Source organism: Schistocerca nitens, chromosome 3, assembly GCF_023898315.1.
Source record: "Schistocerca nitens isolate TAMUIC-IGC-003100 chromosome 3, iqSchNite1.1, whole genome shotgun sequence".
In the NCBI taxonomy this organism is placed as follows: Eukaryota; Metazoa; Arthropoda; class Insecta; order Orthoptera; family Acrididae; genus Schistocerca; species Schistocerca nitens.
This window is the reverse complement of record NC_064616.1, coordinates 289,723,169-289,742,829: the sequence shown is the minus strand read 5'-3', so window position 1 is coordinate 289,742,829 and position 19,661 is coordinate 289,723,169.

Here is a 19,661-nt window from a genome sequence, read left to right as displayed (position 1 = left end):
CCTCACCACGAAAGGCATCAAGTTGATTATTCTCATCCACAATACGCAACTCCAAATAGTCCAGTGTCTGAGCTGTCACTGGAAGGTATATTGCATTGGCAGGGGATCTCAACAATCTTATACCCTGTTGCAACTGAGGGGAAGAATCAGTAAATAGTGTGAATGAGAGTATCGTTGAGACAGGAGTTCGTTGCAATGTTACACTCGACACACATTGTGCTGATTCGGAGTATGTCCACTGTCTGATTCGACTGTCCTTTTTTGAACCCCAGCAGGTGTCCTATTGAACCTTTCTGGTTAAAGTCAATCGTTGCATTTACAGTTCTTATTTCAGATTTAAGTGTATTAATGTTTGTACGTAGTTCAATACCTTTTCCGGACTATTTTAAGACATTGTTTAAATCGTCGATATTGTATGCACCAGGTTCTATCCCCAGAATGTACACTCCTGGAAATTGAAATAAGAACACCGTGAATTCATTGTCCCAGGAAGGGGAAACTTTATTGACACATTCCTGGGGTCAGATACATCACATGATCACACTGACAGAACCACAGGCACATAGACACAGGCAACAGAGAATGCACAATGTCGGCACTAGTACAGTGTATATCCACCTTTCGCAGCAATGCAGGCTGCTATTCTCCCATGGAGACGATCGTAGAGATGCTGTATGTAGTCCTGTGGAACGGCTTGCCATGCCATTTCCACCTGGCGCCTCAGTTGGACCAGCGTTCGTGCTGGACGTGCAGACCGCATGAGACGACGCTTCATCCAGTCCCAAACATGCTCAATGGGGGACAGATCCGGAGATCTTGCTGGCCAGGGTAGTTGACTTACACCTTCTAGAGCACGTTGGGTGGCACGGGATACATGCGGACGTGCATTGTCCTATTGGAACAGCAAGTTCCCTTGCCGGTCTAGGAATGGTAGAACGATGGGTTCGATGACGGTTTGGATGTAACGTGCACTATTCAGTGTCCCCTCGACGATCACCAGTGGTGTACGGCCAGTGTAGGAGATCGCTCCCCACACCATGATGCCGGGTGTTGGCCCTGTGTGCCTCGGTCGTATGCAGTCCTGATTGTGGCGCTCACCTGCACGGCGCCAAACACGCATACGACCATCATTGGCACCAAGGCAGAAGCGACTCTCATCGCTGAAGACGACACGTCTCCATTCGTCCCTCCATTCACGCCTGTCGCGACACCACTGGAGGCGGGCTGCACGATGTTGGGGCGTGAGCGGAAGACGGCCTAACGGTGTGCGGGACCGTAGCCCAGCTTCATGGAGACGGTTGCGAATGGTCCTCGCCGATACCCCAGGAGCAACAGTGTCCCTAATTTGCTGGGAAGTGGCGGTGCGGTACCCTACGGCAATGCGTAGGATCCTACGGTCTTGGCGTGCATCCGTGCGTCGCTGCGGTCCGGTTCCAGGTCGACGGGCACGTGCACCTTCCGCCGACCACTGGCGACAACATCGATGTACTGTGGAGACCTCACGCCCCACGTGTTGAGCAATTCGGCGGTACGTCCACCCGGCCTCCCGCATGCCCACTATACGCCCTCGCTCAAAGTCTGTCAACTGCACATACGGTTCACGTCCACGCTGTCGTGGCATACTACCAGTGTTAAAGACTGCGATGGAGCTCCGTATGCCACGGCAAACTGGCTGACACTGACGGCGGCGGTGCACAAATGCTGCGCAGCTAGCGCCATTCGACGGCCAACACCGCGGTTCCTGATGTGTCCGCTGTGCCGTGCGTGTGATCATTGCTTGTACAGCCCTCTCGCAGTGTCCGGAGCAAATATGGTGGGTCTGACACACCGGTGTCAATGTGTTCTTTTTTCCATTTCCAGGAGTGTATTTTTCACCATCAATATCGAAATACAGTTTATTGTTAGTCTTGGTGATATTCGGGATGCTGTTGTACGTCTCCAGTCCAATCAATGCAATCCTCCATTGACCAGCGCTCAAATCAATTGGTAGGAAGTAATTTGCACGCAATACAGATGTTTGTCCTTTCAATATCAAAGTTTACGACATTGCATTTTATTTTTATTTTATTTATTTATTTGTTGTTCCATGGGACCAAATTAAGGAGAAGTCTCCATGGTCATGGAACGAGTCAATACATGAAATTATAACACGATATTGGAAACAGATAAAATGAAATATAAAAAAACATATTCAGGTGACAAGTCGCAAGTTTAAATGAAGAAAATCAACAATGTAACGCTGGAATTTGCTTAATTTTTTAGCCCTTCCAGGAGCTCCTCGACAGAATAGAAGGAGTGAGCCACGAGGAAACTCTTCAGTTTAGACTTAAAAGAGTTTGGGCTACTGCTAAGATTTTTGAGTTCTTGTGGTAGCTTATTGAAAATGGATGCAGCAGAATACTGCACTACTTTCTGCACAAGAGTCAAGGAAGTGCATTCTACATGCAGATTTGATTTCTGCCTAGTATTAACTGAGTGAAAGCTGCTAACTCTTGGGAATATTGCTAACAACAAACGACATTAAAGAAAATATATACTGTGAGGGCAATGTCAGAATTTCCAGATTTTTGAATAGGGGTCGACAAGACGTTCTCGAACTTACACCACATATAGCTCGAACAGCCCGTTTTTGAGCCAAAAATACCCTCTTTGAATCAAAAGAATTACCGCAAAAAATAATACCATACGACACAAGCGTATGAAAATATGTGAAGTAGACTACTTTTCGTGTTGAAGTGTCACTTATTTCAGATACTTTTCTAATGGTAAATAAACTAGCATTTAGCTTCTGAACAAGATCCTGGACATGGGCTTTCCACAACAGCTTACTATCTATCCGAACGCCTAGGAACTTGAACTGTTCCGTCTCGCTTATAATATGCCTATTCTGTCTGATCAAAATATCGGTTCTTGTTGAATTGTGAGTTGGAAACTCTAAAACCTGAGTCGTACTGTGATTTAGCATCAAATTATTTTCCACAAGCCACGTACTTATTTCATGAACTACATTATTTGTTACTGTTTCAATATTACACACAAGATCCTTCACTATCAAGCTGGTGTCATCAGCAAACAGAAATATTTTTGAATCACCTGTAATACTAGAAGGCATATCATTTATGTAAAAAGAAACAGCAGTGGCCCCAGCACCGACCCTTGGGGAACACCCCACTTAACAGTGCCCCATTGGGACTGAACATCACTGCCACTCTCAATATTGTGGAGAATTACCCTCTGCTTTCTGTTCTTAAAGTAAGAGGCGAACCAATTGTAAGCTACTCCCCTTACTCCATAATGGTCCAACTTCTGCAGTAATGAAACTTCCTGGCAGATTAAAACTGTGTGCCCGACCGAGACTCGAACTCGGGACCTTTGCCTTTCGCGGGCAAGTGCTCTACCAACTGAGCTACCGAAGCACGACTCACGCCCGGTACTCACAGCTTTACTTCTGCCAGTACCTCGTCTCCTACCTTCCAAACTTTACAGAAGCTCTCCTGCGAACCTTGCAGAACTACCACTCCTGAAAGAAAGGATATAGCGGAGACATGGCGAAAGGCAAAGGTCCCGAGTTCGAGTCTCGGTCGGGCACACAGTTTTAATCTGCCAGGAAGTTTCATATCAGCGCACGCTCCGCTGCAGAGTGACAATCTCATTCTGGAAACATCCCCCAGGCTGTGGCTAAGCCATGTCTCCGCTATATCCTTTCTTTCAGGAGTGCTAGTTCTGCAAGGTTCGCAGGAGAGCTTCTGTAAAGTTTGGAAGGTAGGAGACGAGGTACTGGCAGAAGTAAAGCTGTGAGTACCGGGCGTGAGTCGTGCTTCGGTAGCTCAGTTGGTAGAGCACTTGCCCGCGAAAGGCAAAGGTCCCGAGTTCGAGTCTCGGTCGGGCACACAGTTTTAATCTGCCAGGAAGTTTCATATCAGCGCACGCTCCGCTGCAGAGTGAAAATCTCATTCTGCAGTAATATTTTGTGGTCAACACAGTCAAAAGCCTTCGTTAAATTAAAGAAAACACCTAGCGTTCGCAACCTTTTATTTAATCCGTCCAAAACCTCACAGAGAAAAGAGAATATAGCATTTGTTAAACCATTTCTAAAACCAAACTGAACATTTGACAGCAAATTATGTGAATTTAAATGCTCCAGTAACCTTGTATATACAACCTTCTCGATAACGTTAGCAAACACCGATGGCATAGAAATAGGTCTAAAATTGTCAACATTATCAATGTTTCCCTTTTTATAAAGTGGCTTCACTACCGAGTACTTTAATCGGTCAGGAAACCGACCACTCCTAAAGGAAAAGTTACAGATATGGCTGAGAACTGGGCTAACATACATAGAACAATACTTCAGTATTCTGCTAGATACCCCGTCATATCCATGAGAGTTCTTGGTCTTTAGTGATTTAATTATTAACTCAATCTCCCTCTTGTCAGTATCATGGAGGAGCATTTCAGGTAACAGTCTCGGAACACTTTTTTCTAAGAGCACTATATGATTCCCTGTTGGCACTAGGTTTCTATTTAGTTCACCTGCTATATTCAGAAAGTGATTATTAAATACTGTACATATATGCGACTTATCAGTAACACGAACATTCCCACTACGCACTGATTCTATATCCTCGACCTGTCTCTGCAGACCAGCAACTTCCTTTACGACTGACCATATGGTTTTAATTTTATACTGAGACTTAGCTATTCTATCTGCATACTACATACTTTTTGCCTTCCTAATAACATTGCCGGCCGAAGTGGCCGAGCGGTTCTGGCGCTGCAGTCTGGAACCGCGAGACCGCTACGGTCGCAGGTTCGAATCCTGCCTCGGGCATGGATGTGTGTGATGTCCTTAGGTTAGTTAGGTTTAATTAGTTCTAAGTTCTAGGGGACTAATGACCTCAGCAGTTGAGTCCCATAGTGCTCAGAGCCATTTGAACCATTTGAACCTAATAACATTTTTAAGCACCTTACAATACTGTTTGTAATGGGCTGCTGCATTTAGATTTTAACTGTTTCTAACGTTTTGATATAATTGCCACTTTGTTCTACAAGATAATCTTATCCCTCTAGTCAGCCACCCAGGCTGCCTGTTTGTGCTAGTACCCTGTTTTAAACGTTCTAACGGAAAGCAACTTTCAAAGAGCATGAGAAATGTATTGAGAAAGCATTATATTTATTCGTCTACTGTATCAGCGCTATAAACATCTTGCCACTCTTGTTCCTTTATAAGGTTTACAAAGGTCTCTACAGCAACTGGATCCGCTTTCCTGAACAGCTGATGACTATATTTAACACGTGTTGCAGCACAAAAATCTTTTAAAGTTAAAATTTGTGCATCATGATCTGAAAGGCCATTCACCTTTTTGCTAACAGAATGCCCTTCTAGTAATGAGGAATGAACAAAAATGTTGTCTATGGTTGTTCTACTGTTCCCTTGCACTCTCGTTGGAAAGAATACGGTTTGCATAAGATTATATGAATTAAGGAGGTCTACCAGCATCCTCTTCTTTGCACAATCACTTATACAATTAATATTGAAGTCACCACATATAACTAACTTTTTGTATTTCCTATAAAGTGAACCAAGAACCTCCTCTAGCTTTAACAAAAATGTTGTGAAATCGGAGTCTGAGGATCTATAAATAACAACAGTTAGAAGTTTAGCTCCGTTAAATTTAACCACACCTGCACAACATTCAAACACCTTTTCAGTGCAGTACTTTGAAACATCAATTGACTCAAATGGGATGCCGTTTTTCACATACATGGCTACTCCCCCACACCGCAAAGAGCTGCTCGAAAAGCTGCCAGCCAACCTGTATCCTGGTAAAGGAAGCCTCTGAATTATCTCCTTATTTAAGAAGTGTTCAGATATACCAATAATTTCAGAGTCAACATCTATAAGCAGTTCACTAACTTTATCTCTAATACCTTGTATATTTTGATGAAATATACTAATTCCCTCATTACTCGGATACCTAAGCTTTGTCAAAAGTGATTCCCTTGTTAGAGAGACTTCCCTTAAGCAGGAATACCTATCAGCTGACTTCAATCTGAAAAAGGTGCAGCTCTAACACCCACTACTGCAGGAATTTTCCCATGAGTGATCCCACCAACCCCACCTATGCTGGGGGTCAGGGATTTTCTCTGCCTCGTGATGGCTGGGTGTTGTGTGCTGTCCTTAGGTTAGTTAGGTTTAAGTAGTTCTAAGTTCTAGGGGACTTATGACCACAGCAGTTGAGTCCCATAGTGCTCAGAGCCATTTGAACCACCTATGCTGTCACCTATAAGCTTTGCCAACCTCTCCTTCCCATACCTGTTGAGGTGCAGGCCATGTTGACCTCAACTAATGAATGGATGTTTAAACATCCTCCTTATATAGCGTGCTTCTTCTTATTCTTCCTTGTGAACGTCAAGAGAAACATTATGCATAGATGTCCGCAGAGGAGTATATTGAAGTCCTGATAGCGTCGATAATTGCAGAGTACATGTCTTCTGTGCGTTAAGTATTGTTGTAATTCTTAAGGTGGGTGCAGGTCACCAAATGAGTCGAAATAGTAGACGGTATCCACGTGTCTCATAACGTATGCCACCCAGTGGGTGCCGGGACCTTCAGCAAAATCTAAATTCACAATACCATATTCCCCAGTTTTCCACATAGTCTTCGGTACTGTATCCCGCAATAACACACCACGGATTCTTGGTATCTTGAATTTATCTATAACAAACTTGAGAGGATCTGTATTTGTAAGTGGTCGATCTGGTAGGACGGCTAATGGGCTTTTTTTTTTTTTTATTTACGAATAGACGGAGACCCTTCCTGTACGGCTTCAAGTATAGTTCTTTACCGTTGGCTGCAGCTTCCATCATGCAGTTATGTCTTCTCACCTCTTCTAACTGCACTTGGGAGTTTTGCGTGTTCTTGACCACTTGAGCAATTGCTGCGGCACCACCGGCGAGGGACCCTACAGCCACGAGCGCGGAGAGGACCGGGATGAGAAAAGGAATAAAACCGCCGGATGTTGTGGGTATTGGTAGAACATGAGGTGCTTTAACCGATCCTCTTCTTCTTGTTCAGTAATCTTTCTGCTTCATTGCGTTTTTAGCTGCATACATCGCTGTCAGGATAGAGTTCTTCAAATAATGTTTGTTGTTCTTCTTCTTGTTGTTCAGTGCACAACATGCAGCATTCATAACTTGCTTGAAATTCATCACTCCTAAACCCAACTTGATTTTTCCCTGCATGGTTTTATCAACCGCAAATGCTGCCATGCAATTGACCTATACCAATATCCTTTCTTCTCCATAACGCCTTAGCCTCATTAGCTAAAATCCTATCTGTAATGTGACGACTTGATAGATCTTTATTTGCTGTGTATGCAATCTCATGTTCCAAACACACTTCGTCGAGCAGATTGACTCCCTTATCACCTCGCGCCAAGCGTTTCTGAAACTTTGCCCCAGGCCAACAGTATTTATACCCAGGGATGTGTAATGCCACAGGTAGTTTGTCTAGAACACCACCACCTCCTCTAATGTGTCTTCTAGCGCGCATGTTACGCTACTGTAGTGGTTGTGGACAATGCACACTCATTATATAGCAAATCGCCAGCATCAATCCAACTGTTTTGCGCAGCAGAAAAACCAAGCCATTTCACTAGTGCATTATTTCCCCATCGTCTTATGACTCTCTCTGATTATGAGCTTTTCTGCATCTCCTCAGTGTAGAAGGATCCCGCAATTTCTTCACCTTTACTGTCCTTCAATACATAAGTTCTAGGATTCGTTGGCTGCACCTTTGAAACTGTAAATATCTCAGTTAACCAGTTCTCTAGGTATGATTTCTCAAATGCTCTCTTGTGTTTTGAGATATGCACCAAATCAGCTATATTAAATTTCTGTTTGCGCGAATCCAACATCTTAATGCGAAAGTATACGGTATCCACGAGTCCATTATCACGAACATCGATTGGCCGCATTTTTATTGTGCTATGTTTGGATCTATTATATTGAGCAATTATTTCTGGAAGGATGTCTGTCCATTTGTATGAGCCGCGAAGGTTCAAACGCATCCACGTTCGACCTTTTATTGTTCTGTTTCAGGCGCTCTACGATACTCGCCTACAGGTAAGTGAATGTCGCATAGTGACGTATTCCATAGCGCTCCATCACTGTCTTGAAATACCTATCGATTCGTTCCTGTCTGTAGAAAATGTTCAGAAACATCAGCGACATTTGGACCGGATTTTTGTCTTGACAGGTGATGCCCAGGCCAACTTCGAGTATGTATCAATAACCATTAAAATGTAGTTGAACACATTATTCTAATGTGAATATTGGCGCGTATCTACAAGATCAGCTTGCCACAAGCTATCCAGCCCTTAACTCATAACATGCCTGCGAGGGTATGTTTTGCGTGCTGACTTGTGCAGTTATCGAACTACCATCTCCATAATTATTCAATGATACCTCTCTCTCAAAGCTCAGAGATTATCGAAACAACTTCATTCGAATGAGCTGTATTACCTGCAGCAGCTGATGCCATGAGCAACCGTAGTCGATCTATTAGTTTGTTAGGGTCGTCATAATATATATACTGCGGGATTCGATTGTTCACTACTTTAAGCCCAATGTCAATACCGTCACCACTGCTGCTACCGTTGTTGATGTTTTCGTCTTCAAGTATTGGCTTTACAGTTGTTTTATATTTCCTGTTACTCAGACTTATCGTGAACTTGTGCGCACCAATCATGTGCAGCATTTCACGATACGTGTCCCTATCACTAACTGAATAATTCGTGGGGTTTTTGGTGGGTCTTAGGAAAATAAGATTCATTAAGTCGGGTGTTCTATCAAACTGTCTATCATCGATCTCTATTTTGTCTTCATTTACAGTTATGGGATGTGCACCCAACATGTAAGGTCTTCCCCTGTTAACGCCAAATGTTCTATCTATCTGACCTGGAGCGTGACTAATAATGAATTCATCAATGGCAACACCCTCGTTATCGCGTGTTTTTGTTTTTGCTGAGAGCTGTCAGAGAGATTCAGTAACCGGCTTAAAGGTCTCTCTCTTAGTGTTTGCTGCTGATCCATATGACCTAACCTCAGCAGCAGTAATTTCTCACGAACTGCTTTACGTGCTTGAATCACTTTCTGCTTCGTTGATATCTTGGCGTATACTAATCACACATCTCCGCTACGTGAGGCTTTATATATCCAGTCATTTTCTTCCTCCTCTTACTATGATCCTGATCACCCTTCTCAACAACAAGGAAGTCTACATCAATTTTCCCCTGAATAGCATCGACTTTTTCAGTTAAGTCTGTTACTTTCTTTACTGACTTGATTAACTAGCTCATTTAACGCATTCACCATTCTCAGAAGAGTCTGGTAATACGTCTCTAGTTCCCTGCGCATACCTGCAACTTCATGCGCCATAGCCTGAATTTACGCATACAAGTACAAGCGAATGTTCTGTCTGTGTACACCCATCCTCTCGGGTTGAGAGGTGGACATACACGCGAATATGTCCATGGTGTACTAACCCCTCTCACTGTGCTATATATGCAAAAACTCTTGAAAGCTCCGCCTTTACCTACCATAATTGAGTTTTCTTGTTTTATCAGTAACGAGGAACCCATACTGTAAATGGTTCCAGCAATCTGAACATACCTTTACAAAATCATTGAACGATATGTCCGTTCCGACATGTGCTTGGTAAATGTGCTTTAAATTCAGATTGTCTTGTTTCAAGGCTACAATGAGGTTTGCGTTATCCCTAACAAGCTGTTTGTGGATTCTGGAATATGTTTGACAAAGATAAAATACGTAAGCACCCATATGGGGACCGAAACAGAAATATTTTCGAATTTGGTCCTGGTTTTCCACGGCAACATTGTCAAATATGAAGACAGTGTTTGGTTTTGCTTTTTCAGGTGGGGGGATATCACTGCTTTCACTGAATGTTGTGTATGTAACATCATCTACACCGCACAATATCTCTTGCAACAGTTGATACTTGATTTGTTTTTGAGATCACACAGACATGCGTTAGCAGAGTCATGAGGACGTTACTCTTCCCACAATTGGATGGGCCTACAATAATTGCTCGTATATTATTGAGAAGGAGAATTCTGTTCTTCTTGTTCTCCTTCTTCAGCTCTTCACTTCAATGTTCACAAGACCATTCACCGACAACAAACTCCTTGTAGCGAGGGTGCTTCACCCAGCCCACCATGATACTAAATGAGTCATGAACAGACAAGTCAAGTACTTGATATATATATATATATATATATATATATATATATATATATATATATATATATATATATATATACTCCTGGAAATGGAAAAAAGAACACATTGAAACCGGTGTGTCAGACCCACCATACTTGCTCCGGACACTGTGAGAGGGCTGTACAAGCAATGATCACACGCACGGCACAGCGGACACATCAGGAACCGCGGTGTTGGCCGTCGAATGGCGCTAGCTGCGCAGCATTTGTGCACCGCCGCCGTCAGTGTCAGCCAGTTTGCCGTGGCATACGGAGCTCCATCGCAGTCTTTAACACTGGTAGCATGCCGCGACAGCGTGGACGTGAACCGTATGTGCAGTTGACAGACTTTGAGCGAGGGCGTATAGTGGGCATGCGGGAGGCCGGGTGGACGTACCGCCGAATTGCTCAACACGTGGGGCGTGAGGTCTCCACAGTACATCGATGTTGTCGCCAGTGGTCGGCGGAAGGTGCACGTGCCCGTCGACCTGGAACCGGACCGCAGCGACGCACGGATGCACGCCAAGACCGTAGGATCCTACGCATTGCCGTAGGGGACCGCACCGCCACTTCCCAGCAAATTAGGGACACTGTTGCTCCTGGGGTATCGGCGAGGACCATTCGCAACCGTCTCCATGAAGCTGGGCTACGGTCCCGCACACCGTTAGGCCGTCTTCCGCTCACGCCCCAACATCGTGCAGCCCGCCTCCAGTGGTGTCGCGACAGGCGTGAATGGAGGGACGAATGGAGACGTGTCGTCTTCAGCGATGAGAGTCGCTTCTGCCTTGGTGCCAATGATGGTCGTATGCGTGTTTGGCGCCGTGCAGGTGAGCGCCACAATCAGGACTGCATACGACCGAGGCACACAGGGCCAACACCCGGCATCATGGTGTGGGTAGCAATCTCCTACACTGGCCGTACACCACTGGTGATCGTCGAGGGGACACTGAATAGTGCACGGTACATCCAAACCGTCATCGAACCCATCGTTCTACCATTCCTAGACCGGCAAGGGAACTTGCTGTTCCAACAGGACAATGCACGTCCGCATGTATCCCGTGCCACCCAACGTGCTCTAGAAGGTGTAAGTCAACTACCCTGGCCAGCAAGATCTCCGGATCTGTCCCCCATTGAGCATGTTTGGGACTGGATGAAACGTCGTCTCACGTGGTCTGCATGTCCAGCACGAACGCTGGTCCAACTGAGGCGCCAGGTGGAAATGGCATGGCAAGCCGTTCCACAGGACTACATACAGCATCTCTACGATCGTCTCCATGGGAGAATAGCAGCCTGCATTGCTGCGAAAGGTGGATATACACTGTACTAGTGCCGACATTGTGCATGCTCTGTTGCCTGTGTCTATGTGCCTGTGGTTCTGTCAGTGTGATCATGTGATGTATCTGACCCCAGGAATGTGTCAATAAAGTTTCCCCTTCCTGGGACAATGAATTCACGGTGTTCTTATTTCAATTTCCAGGAGTATATATATATATATATATATATATATATATATATATATATATATATATATATATATATATATATATATATAGAGAGAGAGAGAGAGAGAGAGAGAGAGAGAGAGAGAGAGAGAGAGAAATACACCTGAAAGGATAATAATAATAGTATTTGTGTGTAGCCAGCATAGTTCCATCACTCAACCGATTGAGTTATATTGACTACACGAAGAAAACAAGTATATGTTTCACCCATGAAGAGTAACATGATCGTAATATCAGTAACTGGCATAGCATTGAAACAAATTATTGTAATATTTTGATTATAATGGGAAAGTGCTATGAAATAAAAGAAGACATACACAGGTTGAGATTAGAGATAAATTATTTATATAAAATTGTACATTGGATGTAGTATTTCTGGGATATCATTTTAATTTGTATGTATCTTCTTAGCACCTGTACAATATCTACCAAATAATGCTTTTTGGTTGGCAATAAATTCAGCACATATCTCACTCAAACCAATAGGTGACTCACAGTACCCTGGTTTTCGACACACACATTTCATATGTTTGTCTTTAGCTTTAGCAGTCATGTGCGAACGAAGGTGCTGCTCAAGATCGTCAATATGTATACTATTCACACATAGGGCGTTTACAACATCACTGTATGCAGTCTCTATTCTAGGCAACCAACGATTCAGTCTCTTCAGCACAAGCTGTATGGCAGAGCCTAGATTGTATAACTTCATAACTGACGGATGTCTAAGATAGACGCATTTGTCACCTGATTTCACACATAAGGCACAGTCATCATATACCGTAGTAATAGAAAGTGTAGCATCAGTAAGACAAATGTCCGGGGGAGAATGAGATGGATTATACTCGGTGGTCATTTGCTAGTTGATGTAGCGCTCTGCACCACACATCTCATCCCAGTCGAACTCGGAAATTAGCACTTTAACACATTTGGAAACATTTTCAATCTCCATTATAGCTTGGGTCTCCCCCACATGATGCACGTCTATAGCAATGTTCACATGTTTGGATCCACTGGGGGTTAAATTGTATGTGGAGATGAAAAGCGTGGCTGCACTCGACATATTCTTTTTATCTACAGTATGTAAACTCTGTGGATGCACTATCACAGGAATGTTTGACTGGGATGAATCATATGTTGTTGCCCAGTACTGACCTCCATTTAGATGCCGTTTAACACCGCCAGTGGTAGAATCTGATGTGCCGTGTGCAGGTAGTGCATCCTCATCACACAAGTTGCTGAGTGGGCTGGAGAGTAGCAAGTCCTTGTCCTGCTCCAACAAGTGGGCTACAGGCTCCCACGCGGTCGCTACTGGGTCAGACGAGATGGGTGCCATTGCTGTAGATCTCGACAAGATGGCAGTCTAGGCTGATGCAGGTAATGATGCGTCTGTGGAGCTAGGCTTGTTGGCGCTCCACTCTGTGGAACAAAGACAAGGAATCATTAGGTATAGGCCAATATGTGAAAACTTTGGCCAGCCGGAGTGGCCGTGCGGTTCTAGGCGCTACAGTCTGGAACCGATCGACCGCTACGGTCGCAGGTTCGAATTCTGCCTCAGGAATGGATGTGTGTGATGTCCTTAGGTTAGGTAGGTTTAATTAGTTCTAAGTTCTAGGCGACTGATGACCTCAGAAGTTAAGTCGCGTAGTGCTCAGAGCCATTTGAAGCATTTTTTTGAAAACTTTGAAAAATAATAAGGCTAATGAGTGAGATAGAATAATGTAAAGGATGATAATTACTTTTCTGTTTAATCCTTCTCTGCATGACTGCTCTGGAGTTCGATTGCTGCTGGCACTTCATGATTCTTCTTCTTCTCCTGCTGTCTGACTGACCAAGACTGAAGCCCCGGAGTTGCTGGGCTTAATCTATATCTCCTACAATGACGTCACTGGATACTTGAATCGTATTGGCCGAAGTTGAACACGTGACTCGATTAAGGGCTCCCCTTGGATCCCTCCATTTCCCCCATCCCAGAACGTCATCAGCTGACATCACGATAGAGCCCTCTGGTGGCGACGATGGGAATTAGACCAACACCACATGGTGAACACACAGTGCGTGTAGCCACCGTGAATAACGGCACGTGCATCATGATCTGATGTCACGGTGGTGTGCTCTGGTGGCAACGATATGAACTAAACCAGTTGGAGTGCAGAGCCAGTGGCGAACATATGTGATTGAAATTGGTTAAATAATAAAGACAACTCCTTTGTTCCTGCCATTTTCCTTGCTTAGTAGAAGTAGCTGGGGTGTGATGCATTATCTTGTTGTAATTTGAACTTCCTGGCATCTTTCTGGGGAGGGGGTTAGATTAGCGGAGGTAGCCCAATTGACCTTCTTCCCGCCAAAATCCGCCATCTTGATTGACGTCACAGCCGCCATCTTCGATGACGTCATCGGCGACATCTTGGATAACGGTACTTTGAACTGAGAGTGGCCTTGTCCCAATACTACAATGGCTATAATTTCAATAGTCTGACTGTTTAATATTATAGCATAGTGTATAATATTGTATACATATATAAAGATAATGTGTTGTTACATTATAAGAAAAAAGTAGTGGTAAAAAGTAGTGTTAGGGAATTATGTAATTATTAATATCATAAGACTAAAATTGATGTGTCTCCTGTACAGCATGATCGGACAATCTGTAAATGTATGCTATGAGATGAATTAAATACAAATACAAATAGAAATAAGCAATACTAGAAATATGATTGTTGCTCGTTTCATTCACAGAAATTTAAGCTGTGTTCTTAAATTCCTGTCGAATCAGACCCCCGGAAATCGCTACATATTCGGAAAAAAAGGTCAAATATTTGTGACAGGCAGGAATATAAATGTCATTACTGGTGTTCCCATTCACAGTAATTTCATCTTTCATTTTATAATCAGACTGATATCACAAAAATGAGGAAATTCATTACTGAGAGAGCAGGCTTTTATATTTAATTACATCGAATATTGCAGAATGTACTTACTTTGCATGAACAAGAAAGTGTCAAAATGTGGTACAAACGTTAAGATGGTAAAAAGTACTACAATGTGGCAACATGCGAATTTAATTCCTTGAACTCTATAACTGCATATTTCTAACCATATGGCTACAGTGATCGCATATAGTTTTGTGCATTATCATCATTCATCTTAGAATCTCTTAAGCGCTTTTGCTGCCGATGTGTCATTAACTGATACCGCTATTTCATTATAGAAAATGCGCCATTACCTTGACATGGCATATCCTCATAACATGCAAGTTGAAATACAGAGACCAGAAAATATGATAAACAAATATGGAGACCAGAAAATATGATAAACCCAATACTGTGGCTCAAAGGTAATGAGAGAGGGGCATCACATGACTACTTCCTGATTTCAACTGAATGGCACTCACTCATCTTCGAGTGACTCTCCTTGAAACACATTCAATATAAAACAGCATTATACAGTCAACTGCTCAAAATGGGTTTCTAAAGCTGTTTCTTATCACAAATAGAAAACAGTTAAACTTTGAACTGAAAACATTTTGATACTCGTACTCTGTTATACATGAACATGAATAGCTTCACATCTAATAGGTTGGTAGGCCTACACAAATGGAAAGGGCAATCATATTAACTCAAGAATTCGAATTGCATAGCGAAAACTTAGTTAATACCTACCTACACCAACTTGAAAAACTTTAATATATAAATATTTCTGTAAGTTAAAACATGTTAAAATGTCCCAGTTCCTAAGGCATTATTAACACCAATATTAATGGTTTGTTACAGAGTAATACACTGAAGCACCAAAGAAACTGGTATAAGCATGAGTATTCAAATACGGAGATATGCAAACGTGCAGAATATGGCACTGTGGTCAGCAACACCTATATGAGACAGCAACTGTCTGGCACAGTTGTTAGACTGGTTACTGGTGCTACAATAGCACGTTATCAAGATTTAAGTGAGTTCGAACGTGGTGCTTTGGTCGGCGCACGAGCAATGAGACACGACATCTCCAAGGTAGCAATGGAGTTGGTATTTTCCCGTAGGATCATTTCATGTGTGTACCATGAAAACCAGGAATCTGGTAAAACATCAAACCTCTGGCATCGCTTCAGCTGGAAAAAGAACCTGCAAGAACAGGACCAACAACAACTGAAGAGACTCATTGAACGTGACAGAAGTACAACCATTCTGCAAATTTCTGCATATTTCAATCCTGGGAATCAACAAGTGTCAGCGTGCGAAGTATTCAATGAAACATCATCGATATTGGGCTACTATAACAGACTGTTAGAGCTCCTACCAATGTGATATATCTTCAATTGACCGTCCAGACATTAGACCACATAGAGCTGCATATTCTATACCAAGACAACAGTCTCGTTGAGTGTCATGGTGAGGAAATTATAATATGTCTGCATCTAAGGCGGGATGGGCATGAGGTATAAAACTAGTGCACAGAATTGTCCATGCACCATTTGGTAGTGAAGGCAAAACATGATAACATGGAAGAACTACCAGTTGCTTAAATCACTGGGTGTGAAACTTCACGGTGATGTCACTCGATATAACAGCTCATGTACAATATGAAGGCAGGTTTATGTATATGGAATTCATTTCACAAAAGCATTATGTGTCAGTAATGTTCAATAAAGATGAAATCAGGATTCTTATCCTGCTTCAGGACATTTTAACCATTCCATGCAATAGTTTCCTACAGCTGGGTGGGAAATTTTGGAAAAGTAATGGTAGTGCTATGGTGGCATCGAATTTTACACATAAAGCTTTAGCATTTCTGTGTCAGGAAATAATATATGAACTAAAGGGTGTTGAGACTGACCACATACGCAATCTAGGCATAGCATCAACCCTGAAAACAGCTGTTTTTACATTGGCCTCAGACTAGAACAATTTAGAAAATGCAGAATGGTTCACAGCCAGGTAGATGATAACAACTATTTAATACAATATAACACAACGAAATCGCAAGCACAACAAACCACGCGAACATTCAACAAGCTAATCAAAGAGGATAATACTCTTCATTGCCATATATGACTGACCGCCCACTGTATCGACAACTCGCAATCTCGCAAATCGAAGAGGATTTACCGTACGCCTGAGCCTGACTGCCCATTGTTTCCATATCTCGAAAGCTGTTCTGTTCTGTTTGGATTTTATATAATGTGAAGGCAAAGAGATAACATATTGATGTATCTTTGACAGCAATTTTTGAAATTACCGGAAGTTCACTTCAAATCCAGCAAATATCGCGGACATTTGCCTTTTCGGCCCGGACGTTTTCATTTACCCTAAAATCGCGGACTGTCTTTGAAATCCGTGGCGTATGGCAACCCTATTCACAGGATAAACCAGTAGGCTGAACCGCAGCAGAGTACAGCCATTTCAGCACATGCATGCCTCTCAAAATTTTGATGGTACACTTCAAAGATATGAATGGAAAGCAGTCATGTATTTCAGTAAGAAGTGCAACACATAATAACACATACATTCAAAGGGGTGTCAGAGTGAATGAGATTATCATTGATAAAATAATATGAAAGATTCCCCACATCAATGTAGCAGACAAGGAACGTTTGAAACTTTTAAAAGGTTTGAAAATTTGTGGTGAGATCCTATGGGACCAAACTGCTGTGGTCATCAGTCCCTAAGCTTACACACAACTTATTCTAACTTAAACTAACTTATGCTAAGGACAACACACACATCCATGCCTGAGGGAGGACTCGAACCTCCGATGCGGAGAGCCACATGGGCCGTGACAAAGGACCTCAGACCGTGTGGCTACAAAAGCTTTGAATGTTGGTATTCATCTACCATTAACTTTCCATTCATGGGAGTACTTTGAATATCCTCTGGTACTGACTACATCCATGCAGACATGGACTGTTAAAACATCTGTTGAATCATAAACACAAAGATTCATTATACTAGTGTTTCGAACTGAATTCAAATCATCAGAAAACTTCCCACCAGGCACCACAGCATATGTTCTAATTCTGCAAGACAATGTGACTAACTGTTTGTCCCCTCACAGGAATTGTGCAACGAGTTGTATAAATGAAAAAATTCTGAGTCATATCCAAAGTATTTCACACTGGCACCTCAAAGTGTGAACATTACTGTAGACACACAGGGCTTTTACGATGGGTGTAGATAGTTCATATTTAAGGATGTTGTCATCATTGCATTTAGAAACAATGGAAGCGCAGTATAGTTGTTCTCAGCAAATGTAGCAGTACCAAAATCTCTCAGGGACGTGATGTGTGCCAAAACATGGAAGACAGCATTATGATTAACAAGCTTCCTCCACGGAATTCTCTGGAATAATCGTGGCATATCTTATGATGGTATGATGGCATCGCTTCAAGATTTCAACCAAACAGACACTATGTCAAAGGCATTGAGGAGAGAGTTCACATGGATACACAGAATCTAGAAGTATGCAGCTATTTATGACCTGGAATCATATGGATGTCCATCCCTTTGGCATTTCAAGAAGAAGTACGGAAATAAATAAAATAGTGTTGTGTTGGTTTTAGAATATGTAAACTTACTTTTAAGTTGAGTGACCAAGGAATGAATTTAAAGAATATCACTGTATTATTAAAGATTTCACCCTGACTTTAATTTGTTTCTGCCATCCTTGACTAGGACAGGTGTGGTTATATGGTGAGAGACATTTTATTCAGTGTACAACTTCATCCAAATTCAATGGCTATGGTTTTCTTCGAGCACAGGTTATGTAATTTTAGACATGGGTTCTGTATGTCTTTGGAAATGGTACCAGCAATAGAGTGCTACCTATTCCCAGAGAGACACATATGCTGATTAGTGTGCAAAATCCCAAGTGATAAGTCTTTGATTTGTGTTACTATCATCTTTAAACTGCACCTCCTAAAAAACACTCAAGTTCAAATAAATGTATAACACATGTGACTCACACACGTTATATGTTCTTTTTTTTTAAAAAAAAAAAAAAAGAGAGAGAGAGAGAAAGAGAGAGAATGCTATTGCACAAAAAGCATTTATCAATTGGATAAAACAGCTGGTTCACAGAAAGATCCGTACCTTAAGACTGGAAAATTGCTCAAGTCACACCAATACCCAAAAAGAGAAGTAGGAGTAATCCGTTGAATTACAGGCCCATATCACTAACATCGATTTGCAATAGGGTTTTGGAACATATACTGTATTCGAAATTTATGAAGTACCTCAAAGAAAACAATTTATTGACATGTAGACAGCAAGGATTCAAAAAACACCCTTCTTGCAAATCACAACTTGCTCTTTATACTCACGAAGTGATGAGTGCTATCGACAGGGGACGTCAAATTGATTCCACGTTTTTAGATTTCCAGAAGGCTTTCGACACCATTCCTCACAAGCATATTCTAACCAAACTGCATACCTATGGAATATTGCCTCAGTTGTGTGACTGGATTCGTGATTTCCTGTCAGAAATGTCACAGTTCATAGTAATAGTCAGAAAGTCATCGAGTAAACCAGAAGTATTATCCGGTGTTACCCAAGGAAGTGTTATAGGCCCTCTATTGTACCTGATCTATATTAACGATATAGGAGACAATCTCAGTAGCCGTCTTAGGTTGTTTGCAGATGATGCTGTCATTTACCATCTTGTAAAGTCATCAGATGACCCTGCAAAATGATTTAGATAAGATATCTGTATGTTGCGAAAAGTGGCAATTGACCATGAATAAAGAAAAGTGTGAAATTATTCACATTAGTACTAAAAGAAATCTTCTAAATTTCAATTACACGATAAGTTACACAAATCTGAAGACTGTAAATTCAACTAAATAGTTAGGGATTACACTTACAAATACCCTAAATTGGAACGATCACATAGA